Source organism: Pseudorca crassidens, chromosome 4 (genome assembly GCF_039906515.1).
Source record: "Pseudorca crassidens isolate mPseCra1 chromosome 4, mPseCra1.hap1, whole genome shotgun sequence".
Taxonomy (NCBI): domain Eukaryota; kingdom Metazoa; phylum Chordata; class Mammalia; order Artiodactyla; family Delphinidae; genus Pseudorca; species Pseudorca crassidens.
The window spans coordinates 32,738,065-32,755,863 of record NC_090299.1 but is presented as its reverse complement, the minus strand read 5'-3'; the positions used below and the strand labels follow the sequence as shown (position 1 = coordinate 32,755,863).

The window sequence follows — 17,799 nt, the reverse complement described above, 5'->3', positions numbered from 1 at the left end:
CAGTTTTTCAGTTGAAATCTCTGCAGAGGCCAGTCTTTCCTTTGTAGTTATGTTGACTTTGGAATCGGTCCCTTCACACCTTCCACACAGCATGGCATCTAGATGACAATAGCCTCCTGGGGGTCCTCCTTTCTCTTGCCTTTTCTTTCTATAACCCATCCTGCAATCCTTAATCATGTTTTCCACCAGTTGAGTTGTCCCAGTATTACCTCTGATAGGCTCTGTTTTGATAACTTAGTCTTATTAATAAGACATGAGAATACTAGCCACTTTTTTTTTCTCTTCTTTTTAAACTGTGAGACAAAAGAATGTGTGGATGCTCAGTTGTCTATTTCATAATCTGATTCATTGGAACCCTTTATTGCATGCCTTGATGTGGTTATGGTGGCAGTGTTCAAAAGACTGGCATACCCCTGGGGTTTTGACAGTGCTTGTCTAACTTAGAATTTGTATGGGCTTTTAAATTTTTCTTGGGCTTATTTTTAGTAACACTTGGTTCTTGAGTGCTTTAAGTTTTAAAACTGTACTTTTTTTTTTTTTGTATTATGAAAGGTACTCAGATTCCCACCAGATGGGAATTTGTCCAAATCGAATTTTGATCTTTTTACTTAGTACAAAGGCTCAGCCTCAGTACTCAGGCTACAGGAGGATGACAGCTCCACCTATGAGGAAAGGATGCCATCTTTGAAGAACATGTAGCTTCTTGTTGTAGAAATCAACCAAACAGTGCCCCAAAGGAACTCCGTACTTTGGGCTAAAGAGGACCATGTTCCATATGGAAGCTCTGTCTGTCCCATATCTAACTTTTGAAGAACGAGAAGGGGTTATATTCAGGTGCATAGCCATATGAATAACCTAAAGGTGGTCATGGTCTGTGTGCTCAAAGGTTATTCATTGAAACAGCTTCTCTAAGACAGGCTCTCAGTCCTACTAAATACTTTCCTCTTTAGCCAAGGGTGATTTTTACCGAACCTAGAGTAATGTCTACTTTATCCAGTCTATAGACAAATTAGTCCTTTCTACTCTATGGTAAACCTATTCCTCAGTTCCCAGTTCTTCTAAAAGTGTTAAGAACATCTAGAATATGGGGAAAGCTAAATGACATCATTCTCACTGGGATACGAATAATGAATGAAGATTTAGGCTATGATTACATTAAATTACCAGATCAAGTAGAAACCTAAATTGTGATTAGATCTTGTCAGTTAGCCCTCTGCATATGGGCTCTTTCCAAATAAATCAGTGCATTTCTCTGTTTCAAACTATAGAACTCATCAGTTCTATTTCCAGTCTACTCCAGATTGAACAGTTTTGGCTCAATCATCAACTACTGGCATAACCTTGGGAAAGTCACTCATCATCACTATATTTTAATCTCATCACTGTAAAATGAGGAATTTGGAGTTCATTTTAGGTTAACTCTGAAGATTTTAAAAATTCAAACATTTTTGGAATTGAATGTTGTAACCATCCATGGCACAGCTAACAGTCTTCTTGAAAGATCCTGTTATAAAGCATAAACCATATTATGTTACTATTTTACTTAAAATCTTTCAAGGGATCCCCACCTCAATCAAAGTGAAAAGAAAAGTCCTGTTAATGTACAGGCACTCGATAACTTAGATCCCTGAGAACTCTAGTTTCCTTTTCCATGCCACACCTCTTCTCACTCCACTCCATCCACACTGCCCTCTGTAGTGTTACTAAACACACCACATATTCCACCCTCAGAGCCTTTGGCCCTTGCTGTTCCCTTTCCTGGAATTCTATTTTCCTAGCTTTCCACCTAGTTCACTCCCTTACATCTTTCAGATCTTGACTCAGATGACACTCTCTAAACAAGGTATTCCCTGCTCTCCTGATCTAAAACTGCAACCTGCTCTCATGTTTCCTACCCCTAGTTCCTGCTTTATTATCCTCCTTAACACTTATTAACGTGTAACATATATAACATGGAACATACTATATATTTTGTTGGTTATCTCCAGTCTCCAAATATAAGGAAAGGGATTTTTGGTCTTTTTTGTTCACTGCTCACTCAAAATTTTTTGAAATAATGAAGAATGAATGAAGGACAAAAATGTGTTCTGCTGGAAAGAGTTCTACTGGAGAGTTCTACTGGAACTCTTGATTCTGATTCAATCTGGTAGCCACTTGTGGACAAAGCCTCTGTCTTTTCTTGACGACTGAATAATTATTCACATGGGAAGATATAACATCTCATGTGGGCTTTTACGCTGGGGGCTGGAAATCTTTTATCACTGAGCAAATGAAAACCAGTCATCTGTTATGCAGTACAGCTAATGAGTTATATATAGATGCAAACTATTCCCAGTTAATTAGAATTAGCATTTTTCTTCCCCTCACAACCTGTTCTCTCACTCTGTCCTTCCCCCTCTCTTTCTCTCTTAGCTGTTATGTTTCAAATAGATTTATGCTACAGTGTTTTGGGAAAAATCTTTAATTACTTTAAATCCACTGTCCTAAAAAAAAAAGAAAACTATCTGAAGCAAAGATCCTCAAGAACTTAAAATGATCTATTCAGTTTCCACAAATTGAATTACTTATGGTCCATAGAATATTGTACCTAACTTTAGGATAAATGTTGTTTATTTCTGACCTCATGTGCCTTACAGATATGATCTATCACTTACTTTCTGTAACTATATCTAACACAAATCAATAAAGTAAACCGTCACTTTGGTGATGCTACACTGCACTGAAAAGATAGACCACTTATGAAAAGCCCATGGGGTCAAGGAAAGCACTAGAGTTTCATTTATATGAGACCCTGTCACTCTCGTTGTTTTCCCTTTAAAATGTGGATCTGCTATAAAGGATGAGTCTAGCTTCTTGTCCACTGGACTTGCCCCTTTCAAAAATTTTCTTTGAGCAACTGATGTCTAGTCTTTAGGATCCCATCCAGCAGAGGCGTGCCAGCTGTGCTTGTCAACAGGGGTGATCTGTGGGCTTCTTAAAGAGGCTTCAGAGGAATTGCTGATTTTAGGCCCTGGTTGATTAGCTTGATGAAGCGAGTTTCAAAATGTTTATTCCTTCTGTTCATTTTCATTTTTTTTATGGCTTATGTATTCTTGGTATTCTGTTCCTTACCCTGTGATGTTCAGTTCAAAAATGCCTGTGATCCCAGGACATTTATTGGTGCAGCCTGGCTCATTATGTCCAGACATGCGTGGTGTTTGACAAATCATTTGGGTATTTAAGGCGAACTTGGAGATGTCTAGGGTTGGTTAGGCCCTATTAACAGGTGGTACGCACATTGCTAAGGAGTGTCCTTTGCTGCACTCAGTTCCCATCAGAAACTGACTGATCCCTGCTGCAGATCCAGTCATCAACCTGCTTGCTTTGGAGCCAGCATGTTAACCTATGCAAACTGCGACACTGTCCCTGCTCACTCCCACCACTAACCTCTTCCCCATGTGTGCAGCAAGGGTCTGGGGTGATCTGCTTTCTTCAGCCTGCCAGACTAAGGGTCACAGTTTGGTTTATTTCCACATCTGTTCCTCTTATTTTCCATGGACCATTTCTCAGTTGCCACCCAAAGAGATGAAGGCAAAGCCCCTGCTCCAAGTGTTTGGGCATCAGCACAGAGCGGCCTGTGTGGTTTAGGAAACTATACTGCTTGTTTGAGCTTTTCCAACATTGTAAAGTAAAAGAATAAAATAGAAGGGGATTTCTATTTATTTTCCAGAGCTGTGGTCACTTTATTTTGCGATTCCTTCAACTGGGAAGTGCTTTCAAAGGAATTTGCAACCTCATGTGATCTGTTGTCATTTAGAGCTGTTTTTGAGACAACAGGCTATGCTTGAGGTTTATATATTTAGAGTTATTTATTTCTCTTCAGCATCTATCTAATTGATTAGCATCCAGATGCCATGAGGATCCAGTTACAAGGTAATGACCAACATTGCCTTCTTATCAAGTCAGACAGCCTCTGACATAAGCAGCAAGATATTATTTATGTTAGATTTTCATTGCCTTACACTCCTACAAAACACCTATCCATTTTTCAATATTCAAACCAAACGTTGCTTCATCTCAAAGCCTTTTCTTGGGCTTCCCTGGTGGCGCAGTGGTTGAGAGTCCGCCTGCCGATGCAGGGGACATGGGTTCATGCCCCGGTCTGGGAGGATCCCACGTGCCGCGGAGCGGCTGGGCCCGTGAGCCATGGCCGCTGAGCCTGCGCGTCCGGAGCCTGGTGCTCCGCCACGGGAGAGGCCTCAACAGTGAGAGGCCCGTGTACTGCAAAAAAAAAAAAAAAAAAAAAAAAAAAAAGCCTTTTCTTACCAACATGTCCTCTCCAGATAGAAATACTTATTTAGATGTGAAGCCCCAGAATAAGCTACGACTTCTCACTTAGTACTTAGTCTAATTTACTTACACTTAAGTCTAACTGGCTTCCCAGATTAGACTGGGAATTCCCTGTGACTTGAAAACAACAACATTTTTTTCAGTCATCTTTGAGCTGCCATTACCTGGCACATAATAGGCTCTCAACAAAAGTTGGTTGAGTAAAACGTATTTGAATGAATACACTTAATGTACCTGGTGTTCATGGGGCATGCCACACTGCTTCAGAACTCAAGTCTGTCTTATGGGCTAAGTCCTTTGCCTTTAATGGCCTTCTCTCTTCTCTGGTTGGCAAAATCTTTCTTGTCCTTTACATTTTTCCTTATCAGTCAATTAATCATCCTATAGAATATTCCCTGTCTTTCCCAAGTACTGTTAATCCTTTCTCTTTGTCCAGAGGTCTACCAGGACACCTCACACTACAGTTATTATTTGTGCGTCAGTTGGTCTCTTTCTCTTAATGGTGACTTCCTGAGAGGTGAGGATCCTTAGTTTAGATTTTACCCTAGTGCTCAGTGCAGACCTGGCTCAGAGATGGTGCCACTGAGAGTGTCCAGTGCTCCAACTCTGACGTTAATCCGTTGTGGAAGTTTGAACATAACACTTAATCTTCCTTGGCCACAATATCTGATCTGAAAACCGAGAGGCTGAACTAACTCTTAAGTTCACTCCCAGCTTCAGGTCTTTATTCAGAGCACCATCCCAATTTTTTAGAGCCCTGCATTTTGCTACTGTCTTCATTGAGTCTCCTGTTTACAAATCTGCTTCTCTTCTCTTTGCCCTATTTTCTCATTCAAAAACTGTTTTCCCCCTGTGTCACCTGAATATGTTCAAAGAGTCAAATATGATATTATTTGCTGACCGGAGAGAGGTACTTGTCAGGTATATGGTGGGGCGGGCTACTTAGTCTCTACAGCTTGGTCTCCTCATCTGTAAAAATGAGGGTAGGGACTTCCCTGGTGGCGCAGTGGTTGAGAGTCCGCCTGCCGATGCAGGGGACATGGGTCCGTGCCCCGGTCCGGGAGGATCCCACATGCCGCAGAGCGGCTGGGCCCGTCCGCCATGGCTGCTGAGCCTGTGCGTCCGGAGCCTGTGCTCTGCAGCGGGAGAGGCCACAGCAGTGAGAGGCCTGCGTACTGCAAAAAAAAAAAAAAAAATGAGGGTAATAATAGTGCATACCCCTCACTGGTGGTTGTGAGGATTCAATTATAGAATATTTGTAAAGCTTTTGAACATTGGCACAGAGTAGGTGCAATTGAGTGTTTACTTATTAAATAAATAACAGACTCCTGTCCTGCATTGTCTCAGTCAGAAGGTGACTGAGAAGGTGACTGTATCTACTGCTTTCTAGATTATTATATCTTATTTGACTGCTATGGTTATCAGCAGAACTTTCAGGAAATTACAGTAAATTTTTATCATACAATCTAAATTAGAATCCTATTATTTATTTTAAATATCACATTCTTATACTTTCATAAATGCCACTCAGAATTTATTTACAGTGGAATATCATGCAGTTCATTCCCTAGTAATCCAAAGTAGAGTATAGCTGTTGTTAATGAATAGTTGTTTAATACAAGGCTTTCATCTTGCCAGTTCCATTATACTTTAAAATTAGAATGCACATATCTATGGGCCATTGTGAAATGTGTTAGATTCCAGAAGATGAGAGGAATAAAAAGTTTTTAGAACTGGTTTTGGCCAAGTTTACACAATGCCCGTAAACACTTTTTCCAAATAAGATACAGATTTTCTAAGTAACCTAATTGCAACAGTATCTGAAAGACATAAGAAATGTTGGTGGAAGACTGTTTTGTTTCAAAACATTTTTTAATTTGTGCTTAATTTAGCTCTCCTGTTCATGAAGTAGAAATATCTTTTTAAAGACTAATTACCCTATATTCATGCATAATATGTCTCATGGGAAGGAAAGTATGATTGTGTGTTCGCTACCGAATGAGATGGTGCATGTATATGTTTGGGTGTGGGGATACAGCTGCAGAGGTTTAATTCCTATACAGTGAAATGCAAGGAGCACTTAATTTTAATAACCAAGTTTAGCAAAAAAAAAAAATCACATTTTCTGTTTTCAGGAATTAAGCAGCATTTAAAAAGACAAGATGGAACCTGAAGAGTACTGGAAGAAATAGGAGGGCCTCCATTCTGGTCTCCGATCCAGCAGAATTAGGTAAGTTATTTGACTTCTTTGGGCTGTGCTCTCCATATCTGTAAAACAACATATGTGAGTAATATTGCCGTGTGGAGGAAAGATCTTAAGAGGAGGGTTTGAGCAAGGAGCTTGGTTGAGAGGCTATTGCAATAGTCCAGGTGAGATTTCTCCCATCAAGCACAGCTCACAACCTCATAATATTCTTGGACTCACCTGCTGAATAGGGATGGATGGTTTCATTAATAAGTGGAGGAGGAGCTCAGAACGGCCTTTCAGCTCCAAAATTGCCTTCACCTGCTCATCAATAAATGGCCTAAAATTCTTTTAAAGATTATTTCTATGGTCTTGTGTGTATTTTGTAGTATAGGTGAAATCCTAACATTAGATTACTATTATTCTTAATAAATATTCTTCTCTAGCAGAGGGAAGTATAAACATGGGCATTAGCATTACGAGGAAAGGTTAGTGAGGCTTGTGGTGAACAAGGGAATGTGAACCGGTCCTAACTCTCCTGCAGCCCATTCTTTACACAAACCAAGTGCTCTCTGGACTTTTATAACAAAAGAGGAAAATCCAGATTTTTATGTTTAATTTCTCAAGTTTTAAAACACTCGAGCAAAACATTAGCATGGGCCCCTGTTGGTCACCATTGCTCCATAGCTCAAGCAGTCCTGAAATACTGGGGAGAATCTCAACCTCCCCAAACCGGGAGTAGTATATAGGCAAGAAAGAAATACTTGGAGAACAGAGATTTCTCTAGTGAGAAAAATGTTTCCTGCTTGACAGCCAGCCAGCCTGCTACAGCAGTTTAGTCTTACAGAGTAGCATGTTATATAGACTAGGCCAGAGAGAACCGCAGTTGTGTTTAGGTACCTGCAGTGAAATAATCATATTAGTGTTCACTGCGCCCACTGTCAGCTGGGCCCTCAGCCACCCCAAGTGAACGACTCCTTTACTTGCCTCTGTGCAGGGTCTTAGTTCATTTCCCCATAGTAACTCTTTCAAGCCCTATTCTCTCTCTTAAAATGTTGATTTATTCTTTCTCCTGTTGAAAATCGAGTCTATCAATGATGGATTTCTTCATTCTGATCTTCCAAAGAACAGATAAAGTGACCTTAGCCTTTACTATCACTTCCTTTTCTCCAGTCGCAGAAGAATGGAGTTCCTTTTTCTGCTCATACCCAGTCCCACAACTGCTTTTAGTCTCGTTTAGACCCAGCATTAGTCCATCTCTTTATTTTCAGTCTCTCCCCCTCCCCTTCCCCCCAGCAATTCATCAGCAAGCTCTTGTATTTCCTAGGTTAAAATTGTCAAGAGGGCAAAACAAGTGCCAATCTCCTGTTGCTCTGACTGCACGTCCTCCCCTTGCTCCTGCCTTCTCTCTCCTGCCTCTTGCCTTTCCTCATAAGGAGAGCCTGCTCTTAGAGAAGCTAGTCCTTGCTTTCCCACTTGTGTTGTATCTCCTACCATCAGGATGCCTCACACATGTCCTCTGAATATGCATTAGCAAAGTAAGTAACTGATTGATAATGTATACTAAAAACATTTTTGATGTTGAAATCTGAAATCTGCATCTGAATAATACAGGTAGGGGAGGAAAAGGAGAAGTAAGATTGGCACGCGTTGATAATTGATGAAGCTGGGTGATGAGTCCTCTAGCAAAACCCTGGATTACCAAATTATAATTTTTTTATCTCTCAATTTATTTGACTTCTTTGTGGCATCTAACCTTTGTTACTACCTTCTTTGTGATGAACTCTTCTCCCTTGGCATCCATGGCTCTCTCCTGGGTCACCTTTTCTCTCTTCTCTGTCTTGAACTCCTTGTGATTTATTTTCTAAAGCCCATTTCTTAAGTGCTTATCGTCCAAGGATTCTGCCTTAGACCACTTCCCTTTTTTCCATGTCCACAACACCTGAATGAATGATGTCTCTTTATTTCAACCACCATCTAAAATACTGTATTGACCACTGAATCTGTACCCCAGTATAGCTTGAGTCTCTGATCCCAAGTCCTATAGTTTCATGTGTGGTTGCCTCCAGCGACATTTCCAAAACTGAACTCATTTATTGCCGCCCCTACCCCCTTGCAAAGCCTGTTTCTGTTCTCTAATCCCACTCTAATCTAGCAGCTGGGAATTGCTTGCATTCTCCAAAGAGTCCTCTTTTCTAGCACGCATCCCCCCATTAATCATGCCTTCCTCAGTGCCCCATAGGAGAGCACCTCAGCCATCTGGAACATTATAGCTCCTTGTTGCTCTCATTCTGTACACTGTTTTCCACTTCCCATATTGTCACCGCCCTAGCTGGTGGGAAAGGCATCAGATTCCTCTTCGTATTCCTGCCTCTCCTAGTACCATGCTTGGCACACTATTAGTAAATATTTCTAGGAATAACTAATAATGGGTTCTTGAAATTTTAATGCTAAAAGGGACCATCTAGTTCAGAGACTCTTAAAGAGCAGTGTAATGGTCAAGGTGCCTTAGAGCCCCACAGCCTGGATTTGAATCCTTACTCTGCCACTTACTAGCTTTATGATACAAGGACAATCATTAAGTTGTAGGAAAGTCACTTAATGCTCTTGTTTTTGAGCTGTAACAAAATGAATGCCCAAATTCTGAATGGACAGAGGAAAATTTTACAATTATAATTTCTTAAAAAAATTTTTTTTTATACTTTTAGGATGTCAAGACCTGCATTTATATAGCAAAGTCTTTTTTTCCCCCCTAGAAGTAAAACTGTTCTAAGTATATGTAATGGAAATAAGTATAATATCTAGTATACGGTATATATATTCTTGATAACATGCAAGAGTCCTACAGCCTCCAAAGGCCCTGCTCCCCAGACAAGTTTGAGGATCATTTAATGGAAATGGAAATTGAGACTCAGGAAGTTTAAATGACTTTTCCAAGGCCACACAATTTAGTGGCAGAGCTGGAATTTGAATGTGGTTGCCAGAACTCCATTGTATACTCCTTACCACCATGACATTTAAACAAATAAAAAAATCACTTGGTCAGTCTATTGGATCTTGGAATATTTTTTCCTTGCAGTGGTATTATTTTGATAATAAAAGGATTGTACACAGAGATGCACATAAAAACTTGTGAAATTTGACTAACCGAAAGTCAGATATTAATGGCAAATAGGGAATATTCTGAGACTTGACAAAAAGAATAAAAAAATTATTTAAACATCAAAAATGCATGGTCTCCTGCTTTGATTTGTCACCTAATTTAGTATTTTTGTTCCTTCTTTATATAGCCATCTTTTCTACAAGATCTCAGAATTCATTGTCTTGCCCTAAATTTTTTTTTAAAACCACTTTTCATATCTGTAGTCCATAAATTCTGATTTGTATCTTGAATTTATATTTAATAATGTACACTTCTTGGTACAGACATCTCAAAACAGCACAAGAAATGCAATCATGTCTATGGATTTCATTACTACAAATCTCTGTGCAGCTTTCTTTGTTGTTGATATATAATACTTTAGCAAATCTTAGGTCTGACATTCTCAAGCTAATTGCATTTGACCAGCTCCTGAGCCTGAGTTCCTGCCTACTAGCATGACTGGTATAAATCACTGCTACTTAGAGAACCTTCATAATGCATTTTGCAGAATAGAGAAATGAGAATGAAGAAAGTTGAAAGGTTTTAAAAATAATCATCTTTTAAAATAATGATATTTTAACTTCTGGGACATAGATACGTTTAAGTAAATGAACTGTAATTCAAGAGGAAGTCAATTGTTCATCCATTCATAGAAGTGGCTATATAGATGTTTATCCTATAGAGAAGGCAGCTGGAGTGTCTGGACAGCTTCTTTGAGAACTAGGAAGTAGTTTATGTAGCTGTGTCTACCACTGTTTGGCCTATCAAATGGTGATTTGGTTTACCTTCATGCAACTTTCCTACTTGACTCTGATAAAAGCCAGTCCAGTAACTGACTTAGTACTTGATTATGTATCTTATCGGTAATGTGTTTGAGAAATATTTCTGATATTGATATTATGCCTGGGATTTGGTTTTAAACAAAGAAGGAAGGAAAGAGATGTAAGACCAGCTCTACATTGATAATTGTTGAAGCTGGACAAGTTATTGGGGATTCATTATCCCATCGTATAGTTTTGTATATGCTTGAAATTTTACATGATAAAAATAATCTCTGATGCATATGCTTTTAGATTTGTATGTGTCTAGAGGAGTGTGTGTGTGTGTGTGTGTGTGTGTGTGTGTGTGTCTATCTATCTTTAGCTCTTAACTAATCTTCTGAAACAGGGGGATGGTAAATTTTATTTTCAACTAAGTTAGCAGTTGCTGGGGGCACAGATTTTATATGTGCTTATTGCTAGAGGGAACACAAGAAGCATAAAACCCTGCCCCCAAATTCCTTGCAATCTAGCTGGGAAAATTACCACACAAAAAAACTCTTAAAAGTGAAATACTGGGCTTCCCTGGTGGGGCAGTGGTTGAGAGTCCGCCTGCCGTTGCAGGGGACATGGGTTCGTGCCCCGGTCCGGGAAGATCCCACATGCCACGGAGCGGCTGGGCCCGTGAGCCATGGCCACTGAGCCTGCGCGTCCAGAGCCTGTGTTCCGCAACGGGAGAGGCCACAACAGTGAGAGGCCCGCGTACTGCAAAAAGAAAAAAAAAAAGTGAAATACTAATTCAAAATTTAACATTTCAAGAGAAAAATAGAGTTAAGACACCATGAAAAATTATCAATAAATTATACAGCCTATAATTGCTCTATTTCAGCTGAGGGAAACATCACTATACTCTAGAGAAAATTTTATTTAGGTAAATGGATTTAAGCTGATTCTTTTTTTTTTTTTGCGGTACGTGGCCTCCCACTGTCGTGGCCTCTCTCGTTGCAGAGCACAGGCTCCGGACGCGCAGGCTCAGTGGCCATGGCTCACGGGCCCAGCCACTCCACAGCATGTGGGATCTTCCCGGACTGGGGCACGAACCTGCATTCCCTGCATCGGCAGGCGGACTCTCAACCACTGCGCCACCAGGGAAGCCCTGAAAGCATATTTTTTAAAGTGAGTAAATAAGTTCTAGAAATAATGAAACTTTAGAGGTTTACTTCGGAGGACTGAAGGTTAGATTAAAGAATTTAAACTTTATTCTTGGGCAGCAGACAGCCACTAAGTATTTTGCAAGGAAGTGATGTTATCAAATAAACATGTAGTAAAATGACTCCAGTGACAGTATTGATTGAGATAGAGATTGGTGGGAGAAAGAATGAAAAGAAAAAACAGGATTAGTGCAATATTCTGTAAACAAGTCAGTAAGGGTCTTCTTTAGAATGTCAGCAGAGCAGATGGAAACAAGGACCTAATGTGGAGGGCACAATTGTCAGGTCTTCGACATCAGGCAGATATGAGAATTTAGGAAAATGCCTTTCTCTGCAATCTCATCTATTTCTAGTGTATCTTACTTAATAAAATGGATATATTTTCTAGAAGTTTCAATTGGCAAACGTTTAGCAAGTTCCAAAATAGGTGGAGGAGAGTAGGAATGACTATCTGGGATGCCAAGTGTCAAAACTAGTTAGTAGTTGTTGTTTTCAGATGCCAAGTGTCAAAACTAGTTAGTAGTTGTTGTTTTCATTCTTTTGTTAGCTATAACGTTATTAATAACATTTGTCAATGTGGAGAAAAGTTTCGTGTTCTGTGTAGTACTGGCACCGCCACTTGTTTGAACCATTTAAATTCCATAGGGGTTATTTTATCTGGTTCTATGGAGACAGTGTATTTGGTATAAGAATAGGAATTTGAGCAACCACAAACCAAATTTATGTGCTTATTCTGAGATATTCATTCCAGGGAAAGGCCTGCTGGGCTAATATATACTTTTTAGATTTTTCCACAGATTTTAATGAGCCACCGCCAGTTCTGGCACTGAAATCGCCACAGTATACAAAATGCGTTATGGGAAACAATTTTTCTAGGACTAGTGGGCAAAACATACTACACATCTGTTGGGCGTACGGTTTTCCAAGTTTTGGCTGGGATGTCAGCTTGCAGTCTAGATGAATAGACTGCATGAATAGACACTGCATAAATATAGCCTGCAGTGGGGCAGGTGTCAGGGTTTGGATTTTTGACCTCTAGGCAAATGGATTCAAAGGTAAGTCATCCCCTTGTTCTCAACTCAAGGAGTCTGATAACTTAAACTTCATTTTCTTTAGAATCATTTTGGACTTTATCCAATATTATATCGGTCATAAACTTGAAGAGAAGAAAAACTGTTTTTTCCACATTATTTTAAGGCTTTTCAAAGTGTTCAATAAAATAATGTGTTGGCCCATAAGGGTACAATTTTTTGTAAATAAAGATTATCAGGGTTTTTTTTTTTTTTGCAAGAAAGAAAAACATTCCCCATAATAAAATTTGTTTACCAACCCATGGGATTCTGGGAAAAGCTAGTGTAATTTTCAGATTAAATATATAATCTTATTCAGGATTTTGTGTATAATTTTGTATATTCATTTGGTAGTTATATTTTATCCTAATTCTAGAACATGACCTGTGGATGCTGTCAAAATCACATAACCTACCTCGGTAGTTTATAGATTGTCTAATTAACTGTTCATTCTAATGTAGGAGATGATTTGGAAGTTTTTTTTTTCCATTAAGTTTCCACAAGAAGGGGCAGGCTTGGCAGACTGTAATATCATAGAAGTTTAAACATCAATGGATCAGCAGGGATTTGATTGGAAAAGTTCAAGGGGAAGGTAATGAGTAAATGTAGAGTCCTTAGCAGCTGCTAGTGTAGCTGTAGCAAGAGCCTTGAATACTTAATCATTTTTCTAAGAATCCACTCCAATTAACTAAGAAAATTTTACTATTAGCTAAAACTGAAATTTTGGATCTAGGAGTCAAAATAGAAAAGGACTAGAAAAACGAAAGTAGAAAGAGAAGGAAGAATTGTATAAGAATAAGAGGAATGGAGCAGACAGATGTATGGAAATTGCTTTGTCCTCAGGCCATTTTCTTGGTACTTTCCATAACTTATTTAATAATATAGCAACATAATATGATAGTGATTTTTGAAGTCAAAAGAATGAATCAGTCCATTAGGAAAAGAGGAATGAGTGAGAAGAGGACCAGTGACAGACACATTCATATGGATGACTGGAGAAGGGGAACTTGCAAAGAAGCATGAGAAAAGCATTCTGAGAGGTAGGAGGAAACTTAAGAAAGAGTGAGTCAGTACAGGCAAAGGAGGGTGGTCAACAGCATTAATTTTTTAGATCAGTCAGTGACTGCAGAATATGAGAAAAATTTACTTGTTTGTACAAGTAAGTCGATGGAGATGTTGAGGGAAGTGGGAGAAAGGTGCGACAGAATATAAGTTGCAGCTGGTTACAGAATAAGTATATGGTAAGGGAGTGGAGTAGAAAACTAATTGTGTGAAGAGAAGAATTATTGCTCATAACTTGCTGATGCAGAAGTAAAGGAATGAGTCAGTGGAGAGGACTCAGTGATGATGTGGGAAATTGAAGTGGGAATAACATGATGGGAAAAGTACTAATGGAATTAAAAGGCCAGATGGAGTGTTAGCATTGCAAAGATGCTGCATATTAAAAGAGAAAAGTTCATAGTTTTACACTGCGTGAGCTTTGTCTTCTGAGTGAAGTAAGAGACAAGATCAACTGCTGAGAATGAGGGATACAGTACCTCTTGTATTTCTGAAATAAAATTGGCTACGTATTATATTATTTTATGAGAGACTGCTGGATTCAATTTGCTGAACTGTTATTTAGAATTTAGCACTTGCATTCATTCAGTGAGATTGGCTTGCTTCATTTAAAAAAAATCTTGCTAGTTTTTGGCATTATAATAATAATAACTATTTTTCAAACATTTTATATATGAGACTTATCTGTTCCTTGAGAATTTGAGAACTCATTTGTAAAACTTTTGAGGTGGATACATTTTATGAACAGTTCTTTGAAAAAACTTTAGCTTCTGTTCTGATTATAATTCTACTCAGGCTTTCTATTTCTTTGTGTTTTATATTATAAAATGATCATATTTTTTTGCCATTTTCTCATTGATGCAAGAGTTATGTAAGAGTCTTTAAAAAATTTCCTAGTGGTTACTTATTTTAAAATTTAATTTCATATTAATTAAAAAATTTAATGCATTTGTAATCACAGATGGGACCCCTGTACAATTTCCACATTTAAGAATTATTATTTTATGTGGCTTGATATAAAATAGGTGCATAAATAAATATTACATAGTATAAATATAAGTAAATATAAATATGTAAGTTAACTCAAAATGATCAAGGAACTAAACATGAGGTAAACTGTAAAACTCTTGGAAGAAAACATAGGGCAAAAGCTTCTTGGCACTGGGTTTGACAATCATTTCTTAGATGTGACACCAGAAACACAGGCAACAAAAGAAAAAAATAGGTAAGTTGGACTTCATCGAAACAAAAAACTTCTGTGCATCAAAGGGCACAGTCAACATAGTAAAAAGGCAACCCACAGAATGGGAGAAAATATTTGCTAGTCATATATCTGATATGGAATTAATATCCAGAATATATAAAGAACTATAACTTAACAGCACTAGAAACAAACACCTGGATTAAAAAATGAGTAAAGAATTTGTATAGACAATTTACAATGAAGATATACAGATGGCCAATATGAACATGAATAGGTGCTCAACATCACCAATTCATTGGGGATGTGCAAGTCAAAATCACGATGAGATACTACTTCATACCTATTAGAATGACTGTTATCAAAAAACCAGGAAATAAGTTTTGGTGAGAATTTGGAGAAATTGGAACACTTGTGTATTACTGGTGGGAATGTAAAATGGTATAGCAGCTGTGGAAAACAGTATGATGGTTCCTCAAAAACATAAACATAGAAGTGCCATATCCTGAAATTCTGCTTCTGGGTACATACCCTAAAAAAGTGAAAGCAGGGACTCAAAAACAGATATTTGTACACCCCGGTTCATAGCAGCATTATTCACAGTATGCAGTAGGTGGAAGCAGCCCAAGTGCCATCAATAGCTGAATGGATAAACATAGCGTGGTGTATACATACAATGAAATAATAATCATCCTTAAAAAGAAAGGAAGTTTTCACACACGTTGCAACACGTATGAACCTTGAGGACATTATGCTAAGTAAAATAAACCAGCCACCAAAAGGCAAATACTATATGATTCCATTTATATGGAGTTCCTAGAGTGGTCAAATTCATAGAGATAAAAAGTAAAATGATGGTTTACAGAGGCTGGAGGGAAGGGAAAAGTGGGAGTTAGTGTTTACTGGGTACAAAATTTCAATTGGGGTTGATGAAAAAGCTCTAGAGACAAACGGTGGTGATGGTTGCACAGAATGGGAATGTACTTAATGCCGCAGAATTATGCACATAAAAATGGTTAAAATGATGAATTTTATGTTATATATTTTACCACAATAAAAAATGGTTACAGAAGTTAGAGGAAAAACAATAATACGTTTGTTCAAAAATGCTGCTTATGCTAAAAGCAAAAAAATAAAAGTAATAGTTTTCATATTATATAAAAGAGAAAACAAAACAGCAAAGAGGAATTAAAGACAAAGTAGAACAAAATAGCAGAGTGTGATGGAGAAAGGGTATGGTATATCTGGATAATATGATTAATAGGGAATTAAAAAATTCTATTTTACTCTGTACCCTATAGTGTATACACACAAGAGACATATATTCTTTTTCAAATGAAGAAAAATTTTTGCATAGTTCAGGGCATTTTCTAAACTACTCTTGAATTTCTTATAGGGAAACATTTTCACAGAAATGTTTGTTTTCCCTTTGAATTTCAGCATGATTCTTGGTAGTTTCATATTTTTTCCCCATGAATCGAGCGGTATGCACAAATCTTGGTATTCTGGCCAACCCATACTCTCGGATCTGGACAAGAAGGATGGATTGATGTGCATATCCCATGGTTATTATTTTAGTGGGCTTTTATGTAATGTGGTCTACAGAACTGATTCTGTATCTTCCTCTACTTTGAGTAATCTAAAATCAAAAGGAGATCAAAGCTGTTCTCTACAAGGGGTAATACAGAAAGTAGTACTTACTACCAACAGGCACTGGCCCTAGAATCTTTCTCCCTCAACCCTTGAATCAAGTATCAAGATGATACCAGGTGATCAGGTATCCCAGAATGGACCACACCCCTACTAGTTACTTATATGTTTCTTTTTGTATATTGTCTTTTTTTTTTTAATGTGGAGATGTTTATTAAAAGACATTAGAGACAGTGCCACAGACAAATTTGAGTCAACTTATATTAGGTCTGCCAGGTAGATTTCTCCAGGTTTTCAATTTTCAGAAATTCAGGTGCTCCTTTTATACAATAGGATAGCTCACCCATTCACAGAATATTAGACGAAGGGACCCTTGAGATCCCTGACACTGACGAAGGTGTAATGTTTATCTTGCTCACCACTTGGTGCCCACAACCCAGCTCAGTAATTTTTTTTTTTTTTTGATGACCTAGTGGGTCAGTTTTATTTTCCAGATTTTCTACTGTAAACATATATCACTTTTATAATCAGAAAAAGCGATTACAGTGGTTTTTAGGTATGCCCTCTTTGTTTTTCATTTCTCTTATTTCTTTTTTGTTTATTAATTTTTATTGGAGTATAGTTGCTTTACAATGTTGTGTTAGTTTCTGCTGTACAGCAGAGTGAATCAGCTATACATATACATATATATCCTCTCTTTTTTAGATTTCCTTCCCATTTAGGTCACCACAGAGCATTGAGTAGAGTTCCCTGTGGTATACAGTAGGTTCTCATTAGTTATCAGTTTTATACATAATAGTGTATAAATGTCAATCCCAATCTCCCAATTCATCCCCCCCCGTCATTTCCCCCTTGGTATCCATACGTTTGTTCTCTACATCTATGTCTCTATTTCTGCTTTGCAAATAAGTTCATCTGTATCATATACAATTAGAAATGAAAAAGCAGAAGTTACAACTAACACTGCAGAAATACAAAGGATCATAAGAGACTACTACAAGCAACTGTATGCCAATAAAATGGACAACCTGGAAGAAATGGACCAATTCTTAGAAAGGTACAACCTTCCAAGACTGAATCAGGAAGAAATAGGAAATATGAACAGACCAATTACAGGTAATGAAATTGAAACTGTGATTAAAAATCTTCCAACAAACAAAAGTCCAGGACCAGACGGCTTCACAGGCGAATTCT

At 38.1% G+C, this 17,799-nt stretch overlaps 1 long non-coding RNA gene across 1 annotated transcript in view; it reads left to right on the top strand.

Moving 5' to 3' along the window:
• The window catches only part of LOC137223108 (uncharacterized), a 258,839-nt gene that overhangs the window by 83,233 nt on the left and 157,807 nt on the right, over positions 1–17,799 (top strand). The window contains exon 2 of the long non-coding RNA XR_010942719.1: positions 6,465–6,559. This is a non-coding gene — a long non-coding RNA (uncharacterized lncRNA). The remainder of the gene's footprint in view (positions 1–6,464; positions 6,560–17,799) is intronic.